This window comes from Triticum urartu, chromosome 1A (genome assembly GCF_056163025.1).
Source record: "Triticum urartu cultivar PI428250 chromosome 1A, HENAU_Tu73, whole genome shotgun sequence".
In the NCBI taxonomy this organism is placed as follows: Eukaryota; Viridiplantae; Streptophyta; class Magnoliopsida; order Poales; family Poaceae; genus Triticum; species Triticum urartu.
The window spans coordinates 84,363,861-84,380,432 of NC_141873.1; the positions used below are offsets into that span (position 1 = coordinate 84,363,861).

The 16,572-nt window shown below is 44.8% G+C and overlaps 1 pseudogene; it reads left to right on the forward strand.

Moving 5' to 3' along the window:
• The first annotated feature begins 7,913 nt into the window (after positions 1-7,913).
• LOC125532719 (uncharacterized) lies at positions 7,914-9,449 on the forward strand (annotated as a pseudogene).
• The last annotated feature ends 7,123 nt before the right edge of the window (positions 9,450-16,572 follow it).

The window sequence follows — 16,572 nt, forward strand, 5'->3', positions numbered from 1 at the left end:
CGAACGACGACGCCTCCGCGTTCAACACACGTACAGCCCGGGGACGTCTAAACTTCTTGATCCAGCAAGGGGAGAGGAGAAGTTGAGGGAGAGCTCCGGTGGTGGAGCTTGCAGTTCTCCGGCAGGGCTTCACCACTATATATAGGGGTGGAGGGGGCTGGTTTCTTGCCCTCCAAGTCCATTGGGGCATTGGCAAAGGTGGGGGATAGAAATCCCATCATTTCCTTTCCCCACCGATTGTTATCCCTCCTTTTTAGGGATCTTGATCTTATCCCTTCGGGATATGATCTTATTGCTTGTAAGGGGGGATCTTGGTGCGCCTTGACCAGGGGTGTGGGGCCTTTCCCCCACTACCCACGTTCATGTGGGTCCCCCCATGCAGGTGGGCCCCACTCTGGAACCTTCTAGAACCTTCTCGGTGCAATATCGAAAAATCCCGAACATTTTCCGGTGGCCAAAATAGGACTTCCCATATATAAATCTTTACCTCCGGACCATTCCGGAACTCCTCGTGATGTCCGGGATCTCATCCGGGACTCCAAACAACATTCGGTAACTGCACACTAATTCCCATAACAACTCTAGCGTCACCGAACCTTAAGTGTGTAGACCCCACGGGTTCGGGAATCATGCAGACATGACCGAGACAGCTCTCTGGCCAATAACCAACAGCGGGATCTGGATACCCATGTTGGCTCCCACATGTTCGAAGATGATCTCATCGGATGAACCATGATGTCGGGGATTCAATCAATCCTATATACAATTCCCTTTGTCAATCGGTATGTTACTTGCCCGAGATTCGATCGTCGGTATCCCAATACCTCGTTCAATCTCGTTACCGGCAAGTCAGTTTACTCGTTCTGTAACACATCATCCCGTGATCAACTCTTTGGTCACATTGAGCTCATTATGATGATGTCCTACCGAGTGGGCCCAGAGATACCTCTCCGTTACACGGAGTGACAAATCCCAGTCTCGATTCGTGCCAACCCAACAGACACTTCCGGAGATACCCGTAGTGTGCCTTTATAGCCACCCAGTTACGTTGTGACGTTTGGCATACCCAAAGCATTCCTACGGTATCCGGGAGTTGCACAATCTCATGGTCTAAGGAAATGATACTTGACATTAGAAAAGCTTTAGCAGACGAATTACACGATCTTGTGCAATGCTTAGGATTTGGTCTTGTCCATCACATCATTCTCCTAATGATGTGATCCCGTTATCAACGACATCCAATGTCCATGGTCAGGAAACCGTAACCATCTATTGATCAACGAGCTAGTCAACTAGAGGCTTACTAGGGACATATTGTGGTCTACGTATTCACACATGTATTACGGTCTTCGGTTAATACAATTATAGCATGCACAATAGACAATTATCATGAACAAGGAAATATAATAATAACCATTTTATTATTGCCTCTAGGGCATATTTGCAACAGTCTCCCACTTGCACTAGAGTCAATAATCTAGTTCACATCACTATGTGACTGTAATGAATCCAACACCCATGAGGTTTGATCATATCTCGCTTGTGAGAGAGGTTATTAGTCAACGGGTCTGAACCTTTCAGATCCGTGTGTTCTTTACAAATCTCTATGTCATCTTGTAGATGCAGCTATCATGCGCTACTTGGAGCTATTCCAAATAACTGCTCTACTATACGAATCCGGTTTACTACTCAGAGTCATCTTGATTAGTGTCAAAGTTTGCATCAATGTAACCCTTTACGACGAATTCTTTTACCACCTCCATAATCGAGAAAATTCCTTAGTCCACTAGTTACTAAGGATAAGTTTGACCGCTGTCATGTGATCCATTCCTGGGTCACTCTTGTACCCCTTTATTGACTCATGGCAAGGCACACTTCAGGTGCGGTACACAGCATAGCATACTGTAGAGCCTACGTCTAAAGCATAGGGGACGACCTTCATCCTTTCTCTCTCTTCTGCCGTGGTCAGATCTTGAGTCTCACTCAATGCTCACACCTTATAACACAACCAAGAACTCCTTCAAAATCCTTCTTTGCTGATCTTATTTGAACTCCTTCAAAATCTTGTCACGGTATGTATTCATTTGAAAGTACTATTAAGCATTTTTTTGATCTATCCTTATAGATTTTGATGCTTAATGTTCAAGTAGCTTAATCCAGGTTTTCCATTGAAAAACACTTTTCAAATAACCCTATATGCTCTCCAGAAATTCTACATCATTTCTGATCAACAATATGTCAACACCATATACTCATCAGAAATTCTATAGTGCCCCCACTCACTTCTTTGGAAATACAAGTTTCTCATAAACTTTGTATAAACCCAAAATCTTTGATCATCTCATCAAAGCGTATATTCCAACTCCGAGATGCTTACTCCAGTCCTTAGAAGGATTGCTGGAGCTTTGCATACTTGTTAGCATCTTTTAGGATTGACAAAACCCTTCTGGTTGTATCACATACAACCTTTCCTCAAGAAAATTGTCGAGGAAACAATGTTTTGACATCCTATGTGCAAGATTTCATAAATAATGCAGTAACTGCTAATACAATTCCAACAGACTCTTAGCATCGCTACGAATGAGAAAGTCTCACCGCAGTCAACTCCTTGAACTTGTCGGAAAACATCTTAACGACAAGTCGAGCTTTCTTAATGGTGATACTTACCATCATTGTCAGTCTTCCTTTTAAAATCCATCTGTACCCAATAGCCTTACGACCATCAAGTAGTTCTTCCAAAGTCTATACTTTGTTTTCACACATGGATCCTCTCGGATTTTATGGCCTCGAGCCATTTGTTGGAATCCGGGCCCACCATCGTTTCTCCATATCTCGTAGGTTCATTGTTGTCTAGCAACATGACCTCCAAGACAGGATTACGTACCACTCTGAAATAGTACACATTCTTGTCGACCTACGAGGTTTGGTAGTGAATTGATCCGAAATTTCATGATCACTATCATCAGCTTCCACTTCAATTGGTGTAGGCGTTACAGGAACAACTTCCTGTGCCCTGCTACACACTGGTTGAAGTGACGGTTCAATAACCTCATCAAGTCTCCACCATCCTCCCACCCAATTCTTTCGAGAGAAACTTTTCCTCGAGAAAGGACCCGTTTCTAGAAACAATCACTTTTGCTTCCGGATCCGAAATAGGAGGTATACCCAACTGTTTTGGGTGTCCTATGAAGATGCATTTATCCGCTTTGGGTTCGAGCTTATCAGGCTAAACCCTTTTCACATAAGCGTCGCAGCCCCAAACTTTTAAGAAATGGCAGCTTAGGTTTCTCTAAACCATTGTTTCATACGGTGTCTGTCACATCCCTAGCTTTACCCTGGCCTTGGACTAGCTTGGTTGCTGCATCATGTTTAAATTCAAATGAAATTTGAATTGAGGAACTTTCAAAGCCTCAGAATCCTTTAAAAAAATGATCAAGATAAAATTGCTTCAAATATGTCCGAGAAAATGTTCCTGTTATCCTCTCGAAATATTGGCAAGAGGTAAAATCCAAACCAATATTTTTGGTATCTCAGAAACATTTATTTTGGGCATTTGAATTAAATCAATAGCTATTTGAATTGGATTATATCTACTATTAAATAAATATAGGTCCAATAATTCTGAAATATTTTGTGGAGCATTGGTTTAATTCTTTTAGCTCCTAAAAATATTTTCAGAAGCAAAAAAATTGAATTGGTTTCAAAACCAAATTCAAAACAAACCTGCAAAATAGAAAACAGAACAAAATTAGAAAAAAAATAGGAAAGGACAAAAACCTTACCTGCAGCCCACCTGGCGGCCTAGTAGGCCGACCCAACCCACCAGGGGCAGAGCCGTCTTCCACCTCGCGCCAGTCGGACGCAGAGCGTGTGCCTGACGCGTGCGCGCCCGTAGCTCGCCACCTCCTGCTTGCCGCCGACCGCCTGGAGCTGGCTAAGGGCGCCACACAACCCCGCTGGCCCTCTAACAATCTCCCCGTGCTCCTCCCCCTCCTCTGCTCTCTCTCCCTCTCTCCACCGAACGCCACTGCCGCCGCCGTTCGCCATAGCCGCAGCCATCCCTGAGCCTCTCCGACGTGTCCACGAGCATCTCCACGCCTCCCTCGTCCTCTCCGTCCAGCCACGCCTCGCCGGAGGCCCTGCATCGACGCCATCTTCGTCATCTTCATCGCCGGCCGCCGGAGATCCCTCTTGCGGCCCCGCTCGCTCCAGAACCTCCCTGAGCTCGCCGTTCGCCTTGTTGCAACCGCCGTGAGCTCCTGACCTAGCTTCCCCTCTCCGCTCCCTCTCTCGCATGCCGTAGCTGCCGCACCGCGTCCACCCGCACGCGCCGCCGCCTATGCTCGCCGCGGACGTGCCCTCGGCCACTCAACGGCCCGGCCGTCGTGCCCCGCTTTATCCCCGCTCCGCGTAGAGCCTGTTGATGCCTTGCATGCGCCGCCTCGCTCGCCGTAGCCTCGGCCCGAGCTCACCCGAGCTCCGGCTGCCGCCAAAGTCGTCGCCGACGATGACTCCGGCCACCACAAGCCCGGCCACCACCACCATCCGACGCGCGCCGGCAAGGGCTCTCCAACGAGCCTATCCGCGCACGCTCTCATCGCCGGAGTCACCCGGACGAGGAGCGCCGCCGCGTCCTGCTTAGCACCGGCGGCTAATCGCCGTTTAGGTGACGTGGGCATCATTAGTGGCTAATGATCCACTAATTAAACCCTCCAGTGACATAGACAGCGGGCCCCATTGCCTAACTAACCAGCTAACAATAATAGATTAAGATTAATCTAAACACAGTGGCCCCACGCGTCGGCGTTGACCTCGCTGACGTAGCCGTTGACCGGTCCCACCTGTCATCCACCCAAACCAGCCTGAGACACTGACGTATGGGTCCCACAGGTCAGGTTTGACCTGGCCGACCCAGTTGTCCTGCTGACATCATCCCTATGTCACGCTGACGCAGTAAGTGATTTTCTGGATTTTTAAATAATTCAAAAAATTCTAGAAAATAGTTAAAACTTCTAAAATTCATAGTAAATCAACCGTAGCTCCAAATCAAATGAATTATATATGAAAAATGATCAGAAAAATCCAAAGAATCTGTTTATGGCATTTTCATGCATGTTAGAGCAACTTATATTCTGCTGTTTAGGACAATTCAATTAAATGGCATTTAAGAAAGCACATATGGAGTTTGAATTTGAACCTAGTGTTCAAACCAACTCCATTTAACTTGTTGCTAGTTGCATTAGGCCAATCAACAGCATATTGCCATGTCACATTCATGCATCATATTGTTGCATTGCATTGATTGTGTCCTTCTCTATTTGCCGGTAACCGTCCCCTCTGAGTCGACGAAGTTTCTGACGACGTGATCGATGACACCGATGAAGAACTATATTATCTTCAGAAGTGCCAGGCAAGCAAAACCCCTTGTTCATTCTGATACAATCCCACTCTCTCGCTCCTGCTCTCTTTTACTGCATTAGAACAACATCGATTCAACTGTTATATGCTGCGGTAGCTGAACCCCTTTTCCTCTGCATGACCTGTCATTGCCACAGTAAATAGATGAAACTCACTAGCATGAGTAGGAGTTGTTTGAGCCCTGATGTGCCTACTCATTCATGCTTGTTTGTCATGCCCGCTACTGCTTAGAGTTGAGTCAGGTCTGATTCATCGGGGATGAATTGGAATAGTGATGAACATGTCCTACTGTGTGTGAGCTAAGTGTGTGAACACGATTTGGTAAAGGTAGCGGTGAGAGGCCATGTAGGACTACATGGTGGGTTGTCTCATTGAAACCATTCTCAGGAACTAAGTTCTGTGTTTGTGATCCATTAACAGCTACTACCATGCATTGGGCACGAAACCAATGGACCCTCTCGACTCATTAACTGCCCTTGCCCTCTGTCTAGGAGTTGCAACTAGTTTCTGGTGTTTGTAGGATATGTGTTGGCGGCCGTGCGTAGCGCTGACCCTAGGGGTGGGCTATGATGCGGTAGATACACCATGGCACGGTGTACCAGGCGCCCGTTTGGTGTCTCGGGAACCATGCACACATCATTTGGGGCTGTGAGCGAAACTCCAGCTGGATCTCCTCACGGATGGAACCCGAATAGGCGATAAACTTGGACTAGGGACTTGTGTGGTTAGTCAGGTCGTGGCCGACTCCCTCGCCAGGCTTTTTCTTGAAGGTTGCCGAGATACACGACGTGTACATGGTGGTAAGTGGCGAGAGCGTGTGTGAAGAAGTACACCCCTGCAGGGTTATAAATGATCTATTTGAATAGCTGTGTCCGTGGTAAAGGACTTCTGGGTTGCCTATAACAGTTCATAGACAAGTGAAAGTGGATACTCTAAAACTCGAAAGATAAGTGTGAGTGATATCGATGGCCTTCTCGTAGGGAGACGGGAGCGGATCCATAGTGGTGTATTGAATGGTGAATATGTGGACTCGTGTGCGCCACCTCAAAAGAGTTGCTTGCTGTAGTTAAACTCCACCACCCCGTTGATACCGATGCATATGTAGCTAGTTCTGATGTAAGTCTTGCTGAGTACTTTTGTACTCACGTTTGCTTAATTTATGTTTTGCAGAGAGACTTCAGTCTCGCTAGTAGTTCCGCGTGGACTTCGATGTTTAGCTTGATACCTCAGCTACGATCTTGTGCCCTTGGCAGGGTCTTGTAGATAGTCAGGCTTCTCAGCCTTTTTCATTTGTAGATGTCTGTACTCAGACATGTTAAGCTTCCGCATGTGCTTGACTTGTATGCTCTGAATGTTGGGTCATGAGACCCATGTTTGTAATATCTCGCTCCTTGGAGCCTAATGAATAAATACCTTGAGTCGTAGAGTTATGTTGTGATGCCATGTTGTATTTACACATATCGAGCATATTGTGTGTATGATTGAAATGCTTGGTATGTGTGGGATCTGACAACCTAGTTGTTTATCCTTGGTAGCCTCTCTTATGCGGAAATGTAGTCTTGTGCTTCCATGAGCCATAGTAGTCCGTTACAGCCCGATTCACCAGAGTCCTGCTAGCCCAGCACTACCGCTCCGGAACACTTGACTGGCCGGCATGTGATTCACTTCGTTCCTGTGTTTGTCCCTTCGGAGAAATGTCACGCGGTGACATCCGGAGTCCTGCCTAGCCTGCTACAGCCCGGGTTCCCAGAGTCCTGTTAGCCCAGTGCAACAGCCCGGATTCACACGCTGCTGACCGACATGCTCGATGTGATTCATGTATGCCTGTCCCCATAGGTTAGTGCCACTTTGGGTTCACGACTAGCCATGTTGGCCCGGGTTCTCTGTCATATGGATGCTAGCGACACTATCATATATGTGAGCCAAAAGGCGCAAACGGTCCCGGGCCATGGTAAGGCGACACCCGTGGGAATACCGTGCGTGAGGCCGCAAAGTGATATGGGGTGTTACCGGCTAGATCGATGTGACTTGGAATCAGGGTCCTGACAGCTTTGGTATCAGAGCCTGACTGCCTGTAGGATTACCAAGCCAAACTGGTCGAAGTTGACTCTAGAAATGCTTTAGTTATGTAAGGGAATTGATTGTGGAAGGGAACGTAAGGCTCTTTTTACTCCTTTACCCTATGCCTTTCTGATCTGAGTCATCCTATTCTCTTCTACGAGGATTAAGAATTAGGCCTTCTCATCTATCTATCAGGATGATGTGTTACCAATCCATAGACTTATAGGATTGATGGATTCACTACTGGAAACAGGGAATTTGCCATCAGCCAGCTCTTTGCCATCTGCCAGCTGATGGCAAAGAATGTCTTTGCCATCTGCTTGTAAAAAAACAGATGGCAAAGAACTGACAGACGGCAAATAACATGGTTGCCATCAGCCAATTCTTTGCCATCTGCTAGTGGATGGCAAATAATCTTTGCCATCTGCCAGCAGATGGCAAAGAGGTTGGCAAATCCTATGGCCGTCAAGCATGTAACGGCGTACCAGCCCCACCTCTTTGCCATCTACCAGAAGACGGCAAAGATTCTTTGCCATCTGCTGGCAGATGGCAAAGAGATGGGATTATTTTTTTCTAGGTAAAAAAAACTGTGGGGTTATCCCCTCCCTCTCTCCCCACCCATCCAGGTAAAAAAAGACGTTCGCATCTCATCCACACACCACCACCTACCTCCTCCCTCTCCGCCTCCTGTGCCCCTTCCTCCCACCCCCATCCCGCTTCGCCTTCCCCCACCACCCCGACCTCCTCGACCTCGACCTCCCCGCCGACCCCTTCTTCGCCCCGCCCCCCATCCCCTCCCCACACGCCTTCCTCCTGCACGACCTCACCGACCGCGTCGCCACGCTCGAGCTCGCGGCCTGCGCGGCCGCCCCGCAACCGGCGCGCCGCAAGTACACCTACGCGGCTACGTAGCCCGGCGGCCGGAAGGTCAAGTGGATGGCGGAGGAGAAGCCGCACGGCGGGGGCCGGGCGCTCAAGTGGGAGGCGGAGCTCGCCTCCCCCAACGACGACGGATTCGACCGCAAGTGGAGGTGGGAGGCCAAGTCCAAGGGCGGCGCCGGAGGCAAGACCAAGACCAAGTGGGGCACCGAGATCAAGGGCAAAGGCTCGCTCGAGCCATGGTCACATGCCTACACCTGGGAGGAGGACTTCACCGCCTCCGACGACGACGAGGATGAGCTGGAGGTCAAGGAGCACAGGCCGGAGAAGCCCAAGAAGATCAAGGTCGCCGCCAAGGACAAGGAGGTTGACAAGAAGAAGAAGAAGCCGGCGAGGACGTGCGTCCAGATCGAGGAGATCCCCGAGGACAACACCGCCGGCTGCGACGCCATCCGCAAGGTACGGTACTCAGCACAAAAGATGAGATTTTTGCGGGGGTTTGGGTTCTGTGGCCCGATCTGAACGAAATGTGTGATTTCCAGTAGAATTTCCAATAGAACCAAGTTACCTCTCGCTGGATTTGAGAAAAAATTTGGAATTTTAGAGGATGCTAGTGTCCACACTCTAGATCTGTGCTTAGTACTGGCTACAGATTGACTGAACTCTTCTCTGAATGATATCAGCTTGAGGATTCTGCTCCCTTGTAATGCACTACTATCATATGTGTACTGACCGCCTGACATTTGTCTCTCTTTTTGATGATGCAGGCCTTTGCCATGGGGAACGGCAAGGGGAAGGCCAAGGAGCTGTCGCCGCAGGATGCCGCGCTGCTCATCCAGATGAACTACAGGGCGCACCTCGCCCACCGCTCCCAGGTGCTCAGCTGCCTGCGCGATCTCGCCGTCGCCAAGGCCAAGCTCAAGGAGCTCCAGTCCCTCTTCTACAACCTCTCCTACAGGCGCCACCTCTCGCACGACCACGAGGAGTGCCAGAGGTTCTCCGAGAAGATCATTGTCCTACTCCTCACTGTCGAAGCGCTCGAGGTGAGCTCCGTCACGGCCTATTTACGATTGCCGATTGCTGATTGCTGATTGCCATTGCTGTGCTGTGGATTTGAAATTCAGTTACTGCATACAGTGGTTAACACTACTAGTCGTCAAACCCGTGCGATGCACGGGCTAGTCTTTCTACTATATTTTACCATAAGAATTGGATTTTTTGGGCATTTAATCCATATATAGCAATAAGTGATGTCCTAACCAACAGATCCTAAGAATGAACCTTTTCTAAATTATGATTTTCTAGTGCAACGTGTACGCTACTGACCAACAGGTCAAATGGAAAGCACTTTATTCTCTGCATCATATACTCACGCCGGTGTAAAGAACCAAAGGGTTCATAGTTCACATATATAGACTATGTAGAGGAATCATCTTCCTCAACAAATTCTTTGAGAGTTTGACCTATGTCTCTCTCACCGTAAGAATATCAAAAAAATAATCTTTTAGAGCACATGCCTCGGGGAAAGTGAAAAATGAATACTGAAACTAGTTTGTCACATGCATTATATTTGGTTTAATTTAAAAGTATACAATTCAGATCAATCTGGATATTTTCTGCATGCATTACGTAGTACAGGGCCAGGTAGTAAGCATTCCGATCAACAAAAAATGTCGTAAGATAGATAATTTGAACGTACAGACCTTATACAAATAGTAGGTATGAAAGAAAAGAGAGAGACAACATAGTGGTAGAACATGGATAGAGCAGATTTGGAGAAGTGCGATGATCATCTCGTATTACCTTTCCTCCTATAGTCCCCTTCAAAACGAAAATAATTACAGTATACGTGCTAAGTTAATCCATAAAAAGGTAAAACAAAAAGAACTATACAAAAGCCAGATTCAGGTATTGCTTTCGAAAAATCTTTAAGCAATGCAACTTACAAAAACGACCATATATTTATCATTGATATTGTTAGTAAAAATTTATCATATATTTCAAAGTTCTCATAGCATCACTGCAAGATGCGAAACCATTTGCAGAGATCTTATTATTTATCAAAAGCACGGTTTCTTTTTTTTGCAGGAATTCTATGCTATTTAGTTTCATAACGTTTTGTAATATGAAACTGCCAAAATAAAACTTAGGTGCCACAAATTGGGAAAAGCTCAATATTTTTATTTACAATATATTGTTGCTTATTAACCTCAATCAGCCAAAACAGGTACCAGTGAAACACATCCTTATTAAATAGGCATATGATGTGTAATTTCATAAGCTTCTCTAAATATGAAACCGCCGAAATAGGATAACCAAGAAAAACTCGTATAGCTCAGAAAGAACGGGCTGCTAATTGCACACCTCGCCCGTCTCATATTCACATATATATGGACTACACAGATACATCATTAATGATATTACAATCAGGTTACAAAAGAACTACTATGTACAGAAGATATCCTACCATCTATATGAGGCTTGGCGTGGACGTCAAGATGAGTGGCAGCTGATGCGGAATTATTAGAAGAGCAGTCGATGCAGCTGGTCATACTCTCATTCAGTATTTCTATGTATCAATATTATGTTGCTAATTATCCCCAATCTGCAGTCAATAGCTATCAGATGAACACTTGCTTATTTATAGAGCTGCAGGTAGGAATCAGTTAAGAGCAATCGATGCAGCTGATCATGCTCTATTTAACCTGTAGTTGTTAGAAAAAAATAGTTGTTGTCACATGTGATTCACAGAAAGTTACTGGACATATTTTGTCGATGCAAAAATTGAATTTGGAGTAGCTTGACCAGCTCGATGTTGACAACTGAAAGGATGCTCCTTCTTGTGATGTTGCTTGTCTAGACACCAGGTTTAATTTATAAGCTCACTAGATCTGACCTGATGATCTCAATTAGATATCCATATGTTGTAGGTGAAAATATTCGGGATTTAATCCTTGGAAAGCTGAACACTATCACATGATAGTATAGAAAAACAAATTGAACCCGATCCAAAGTCATGGTAGATTCAAGGGAAGAAAGAAATTCAGAACAAAAGATTATGAGAAAACGAACCTCATCTAGATGAGAAAACAAACCTTAACAAAACAATTGTGATGCAATACACTCCTTGAGCACATCGGATCGACGCCCGAACTTGCTTGCACAATTTGAGAGCAACATGAATTGTTCCTGGGGCTAAGGAGACCATGGAGATTACATGGCCCATTGTTGCTTCAGGTTGTCTTCTTAAAGGAGAGAGAAAGAGACGTGGAGAAGGTAGATACTTTTGGGGTGTCCTTGGCTTGTACGTGAAAGGACTGTGACCCTTATCTCTTTCGGCTTCTTCTCCTTTTAAGCGCTTTTGTATATCCTTTCATGTTTTTTTCTAACTTATCTTCACGGTTGTTGATAGGGAGTATCTCACTCGGCTTCTATTTCTTCTACAGCCGTGAAAACTGCGAGTCTTCTAAAAACAGATAGTTTGTTATTTGTGGGCCGTTCAAGAAGTTTTTTCTGGCTGATTTTTTCTTGGTCAAGATTTCAGCCAAGGATTACATGGATTAGATAGAAGGGCTCTTATTTTCTGATTAATGTGTAATTTGTTGGGAATCTATATATAATTAGTATAGCTATAGATAGATACATATAGATAGATAGATAGATGTATACAAAATTACAAATAAAATACAGTATATTATGTTCTCTCTATCATAGTCATATCAGGATAGATAGATGTATACAAAATTACAAATAAAATACAGTATATTATGTTCTCTCTATCATAGTCATATCAGGTATACTGAATAGTGTACATTAAATCTTGATTATATAGCAATATATGTTTCATACTGTCACAGTAATTACAGAAACTATACTCCCCAAAATCAATCCATTGATTGCCATGAGCTTCATAGTATTTCAACCTTATCAGATCAAACTAACACATGGTGTGCTATAGAAAATACTTCTAGATCTGACATAAATAGCTGAGTGGCTGAGTGAATAGCTTACCTGAAGCTGGAGAGACTGATCCCAGTAGCGCACACTCCAAAAGTTGATGTTGGTGACTGCATGCATCTTCTGCCCTTTGTAGCAGCCATTTATCTATAGATGCTGCTAAAATCACATCCCTGGTAATGCTCGTTTCCTCAACTCCACCATAATGTACGAATGGTTATGAATACAGTGGTGCAGACCTCTCTGCATCTAAACTTGAGCACACCTTTTGCACGAAACGTTTTCTAAAATACTCCCCACCATTGACATTAGAATCCATAACGTGTTGGTTCATGATCATCTCCACGTGCCTGCCTCTGCTCAGTCTAGGAGATTCAGAAACAAAGAGCACATGAGAGCATGCTCAACTTCCAATTCCTTTTTTATGTGAACATAATGACCTATACAGTGGTAGTTCGATCAGTGAGAAACTAATAGATGACATGCTCCTTTGCATCAAGTGTTCACTAGTTCATTAATAATGGGACCAATTTATTCTGCTGTCCAAAGATGTAAAAAACTGTAACTGGATATATGATATATGGCATCCAAGATTGCAGGTGAGTATATTCGGGAATTAATCCTTGGAGTGAACAACACAATGATAGGACATGATAGAAAACAAATTGAACTCGGACATCATAATAATCTTCACATTTTAGTTGCATCATAATAATCTTCTTCTAGTCTTCTTCTTCTAACTTTCTTCTTTCCCATTTTACAGATTTGCTTAAGATCACGGAAGCTTGGGTTGATGGAGTGCTTGTATTTAGTTTTTGTTTTGACCTTTTGAAACTTGCTACCTATGGATGAAACTGTGTAATATTGATGAAACTATGTATATGTACGGATGAAACTTGCTACTATTGGTAACATGTATTGGATATATGTGTTCATGACTATTGGTAATATGTGTTGAATATGCTATATTGGTCATATAAATATATTTGTGTTTGATTTTCTATGAAAATGAATTGATATAAGAAAAAACAAAATTAAATGGGGCAATATAGTCACTTTGCCATCTGCTGGCAGATGGCAAAGAGCTTTGCCATCAGCTGGCAGATGGCAAAGAGGCCACGTGTCATCTACATGTAAAATTTGGGCTGGCCTATTTGGGCTCTTTGCCATCTGTCAGCAGATGGTAGAGCTCTTTGCCATGTGCTGGCAGACGGCAAAGCATGCAGCCTTTGCCATCTACTGGCACACGGTAAAGAGCCTGCATACTTTGCCATCTGCTGGCAGACGGCAAAGAGCCTGCAGCCTTTGCCATCTGCTGGCAGACGGGAAAGAGCCTGCAGCCTTTGCCATCTGCTAGCTGACGGCAAAGTATGCCGTTAGCCTTCTAACGGGGCTAACCCCGTTAAGAGGCTTTGCCATCTGCCAGCTGATGGCAAAGCCACAGGCTCTTTGCCATCAGCCAGCAGACGACAAAGAAGCCTTTGCCGGCAGGGTTTCAGACAAACTGTTTGCCATCTGCTGGCAGATGGCAAAGCCTTTGCCATCCGCCGACCATGCCTTTGCCATCTGCCATGGCAGATGGCAAAGTGCCAGATTCCAGTAGTGATTCATGTCTTAGTTCAGCTTCCAGTACTTCCCTGTGTTCATAGTTGGTCTCGGAACCTTGATATTATGATGTTGTTGAGTGGTTATGCCACCATTTTGCAGGATGTCTCAAATATTTTTGAGCATTTACAGCCGTTATGCTGTCCGAATCATCCCAGGTTTCTAAATAGTCAGATGCATTTGCAAATCACTTGCTTCTGTTCCCGATGTCCCTTTGGGCCAGTTCAACCACACTAATCGGTCTATTGAGGTACTCCGTTGCCTTGACATGTATGTTGGAGTTAGTGTTATGACCCTAGGTGTCTTAGAGGACCACTTAGTAATCTAGAAATGCTTTGCATCCCCAGTGTGATGGTTCTGGCCATTATTCTCAAAAGCATCCCGTGGTGCCATTTAGTAGTAGGTATTCTATTCCTAGGTTCTTGAACCCGAGATTCACCCTACTTACCTCCTGTGGATAGTGTTTGCTCGTTCCTTTAGGATATTAGTAACCTTGCGACAGTCCTCAAGGTCCATGGTATTTCTTCCTTCCAAATACCATGAACCGTTAAGGCAGGAGTTCTTTGAACCAAAATATCACAATCAGAGTACTCTTCAGGAGTTCTCCATTCATAATTGTGATTCTGCCAATCCTACCTTTCTGCATGGATTATCTGGAAGAAATATGTTGAACTTGTTTGGCATACTAAATCTTTGCATCCGCAACCCTGAAAACCATATGTTCCTTTGAGTTGTCTCTCTTTAGCTGTTTTCTGGCCCTCGTCTATCAACTGATAGTCAGGAATAGTTGTGCATTCGTGTTCATCGATGCCTATTATTCTTGTGGCTGTCAAGCCATTCTAGTTCAGAATGACTAGGAAAAACAAACTCCAGTACCTCATCCATTTCTTGGACTGGTCAAAGTAGTTGTATTCCGCAGATCAAATGCCAATCCAGCTTTTTGTTCTGTTCTACCTCGGAGTATTACCCCCTTTATGTCAGGATTGTCATGAGAATTGCACCATTTCTTATGAATTCTTGATTTAGTGATACTTCTTGCCATCATTGTTCATTCCTCGGTTCCATGTTGTTGCAACCGGAATGCCGACAAGTAAGCTGTGATGTGTGAAATCAATACTCCTAGCAACCCTGTTGCTTGGTAGATAATGGACAATAATCTTATCCTTAGTGTGTTGATTATTGAATCATCACCCTAAGGTTTATTGTGCTACCTAGTCCTTATTTCCGGTGCACTTTTCGATCAATGAGTTAGGATAGTGTCAATCCTTGCTTATTTGATCATATCGTCTTGCCCTGAAAAGCAAGATTGTTCTTGAGCTTAGTAACATATCGGTGGTTCATGACGTTCCAGTTATCTTCTCAGAAGTATTACCAGGTTGTCACCTGACCGCTATGTTGAGTTTGTGATCATGTTGGTTCCCCTCCAAACCACCCATTCTCCAAGAATCTGTGTTGGATACCCCTGAGCTAGTTGGTTAAGCCAAACAACAACTTGGAGAGTTGGAAGATGAAAGCTTGTCCGACTTAGTTCATCGCTAAGGGATATCCTTGAGTGTGTGTGTGTGTGTGTTGAAGAAAGATGATATTTTCATCGACTGATCCCCGTGATCAGTTGTTGAATCTATTGCCTTGTCAAAACTTTGACTTGAGTATGGGCCATCGTCAAGTCAAATCAGAACCAGCGATGTTCGTAATGTTGTCTTACTCGTGCTTGATCCCTCGAGCATACACCATTACATCTTTTGGTCTGACCAATGCTATCACCGTGTTCACATGATGGTGGAAGTCTAGTGATATGGAAATTCTGATGAGTTGCTGTTGAGCCCATCAGCAGCATTTTGTCTCCCCCATGATTCATGTTGAACATCAACCTAGTGTTGAAAATTTGTAAGCAATGCCTTCGTGTTCCGTACATGAAGCTTATGCTTGGATGAAAGAAGTGACTTTCTCCAAGTTCACGTGCATTAGGTGTAAGTTGCCGCCATGAATTGGAGAAAGGTTTGTTTTGTTTCCCTTGGAATCATCCCAAATCAGTCATGCATACGTGCGAAGTATTCTATGGTTTGGTAGATTAATTACCTCCACTCCATATGTGTTCCTAGCACACCAAGCCACTGATCGGTTTGTTCAAGGAGAAGAAGTTTCTTCTTAGGAGCTAGACTTACGCAAGGACTTCGATATCCTCGTTCATGGTTCCCTCCTGAACTCGGTAGTGTTTCGTTGTAAGACTACCAGGTGGCCATGCTTGTCTAGGACAGCGTGTTCACATGCTTGTAGCAGAACCAGCTCATGTTTTGGAGTTTACTATCGTAGTTCAATTCCCGAGAATCTCGCAACATCGTCTCGTCAGTTTGTGTTGCAAACTTTCTTTCCGGACATGTTGTCTGAAATATCCCGTTACCATCCAGATCTGAATCTCAGGCAGATATGATGGTTGGAGCTATTCCAAGACTTATGATGTAGGTCCTGACAAGGTTGATGTTCTGGCCGACACACCTAGCCGGAATATCTATCGTTGTAGTATCTTGATTGAGCTATTTGACCATCTTCTCCATGAGGATTTAGTGCAATTTATTCTACAAGTTGCTCCTCAGGGGTCGTTGTGCTCTCGGTTTCCTTGATTATGCTAGAACCATTCAAACAGCGGAATCA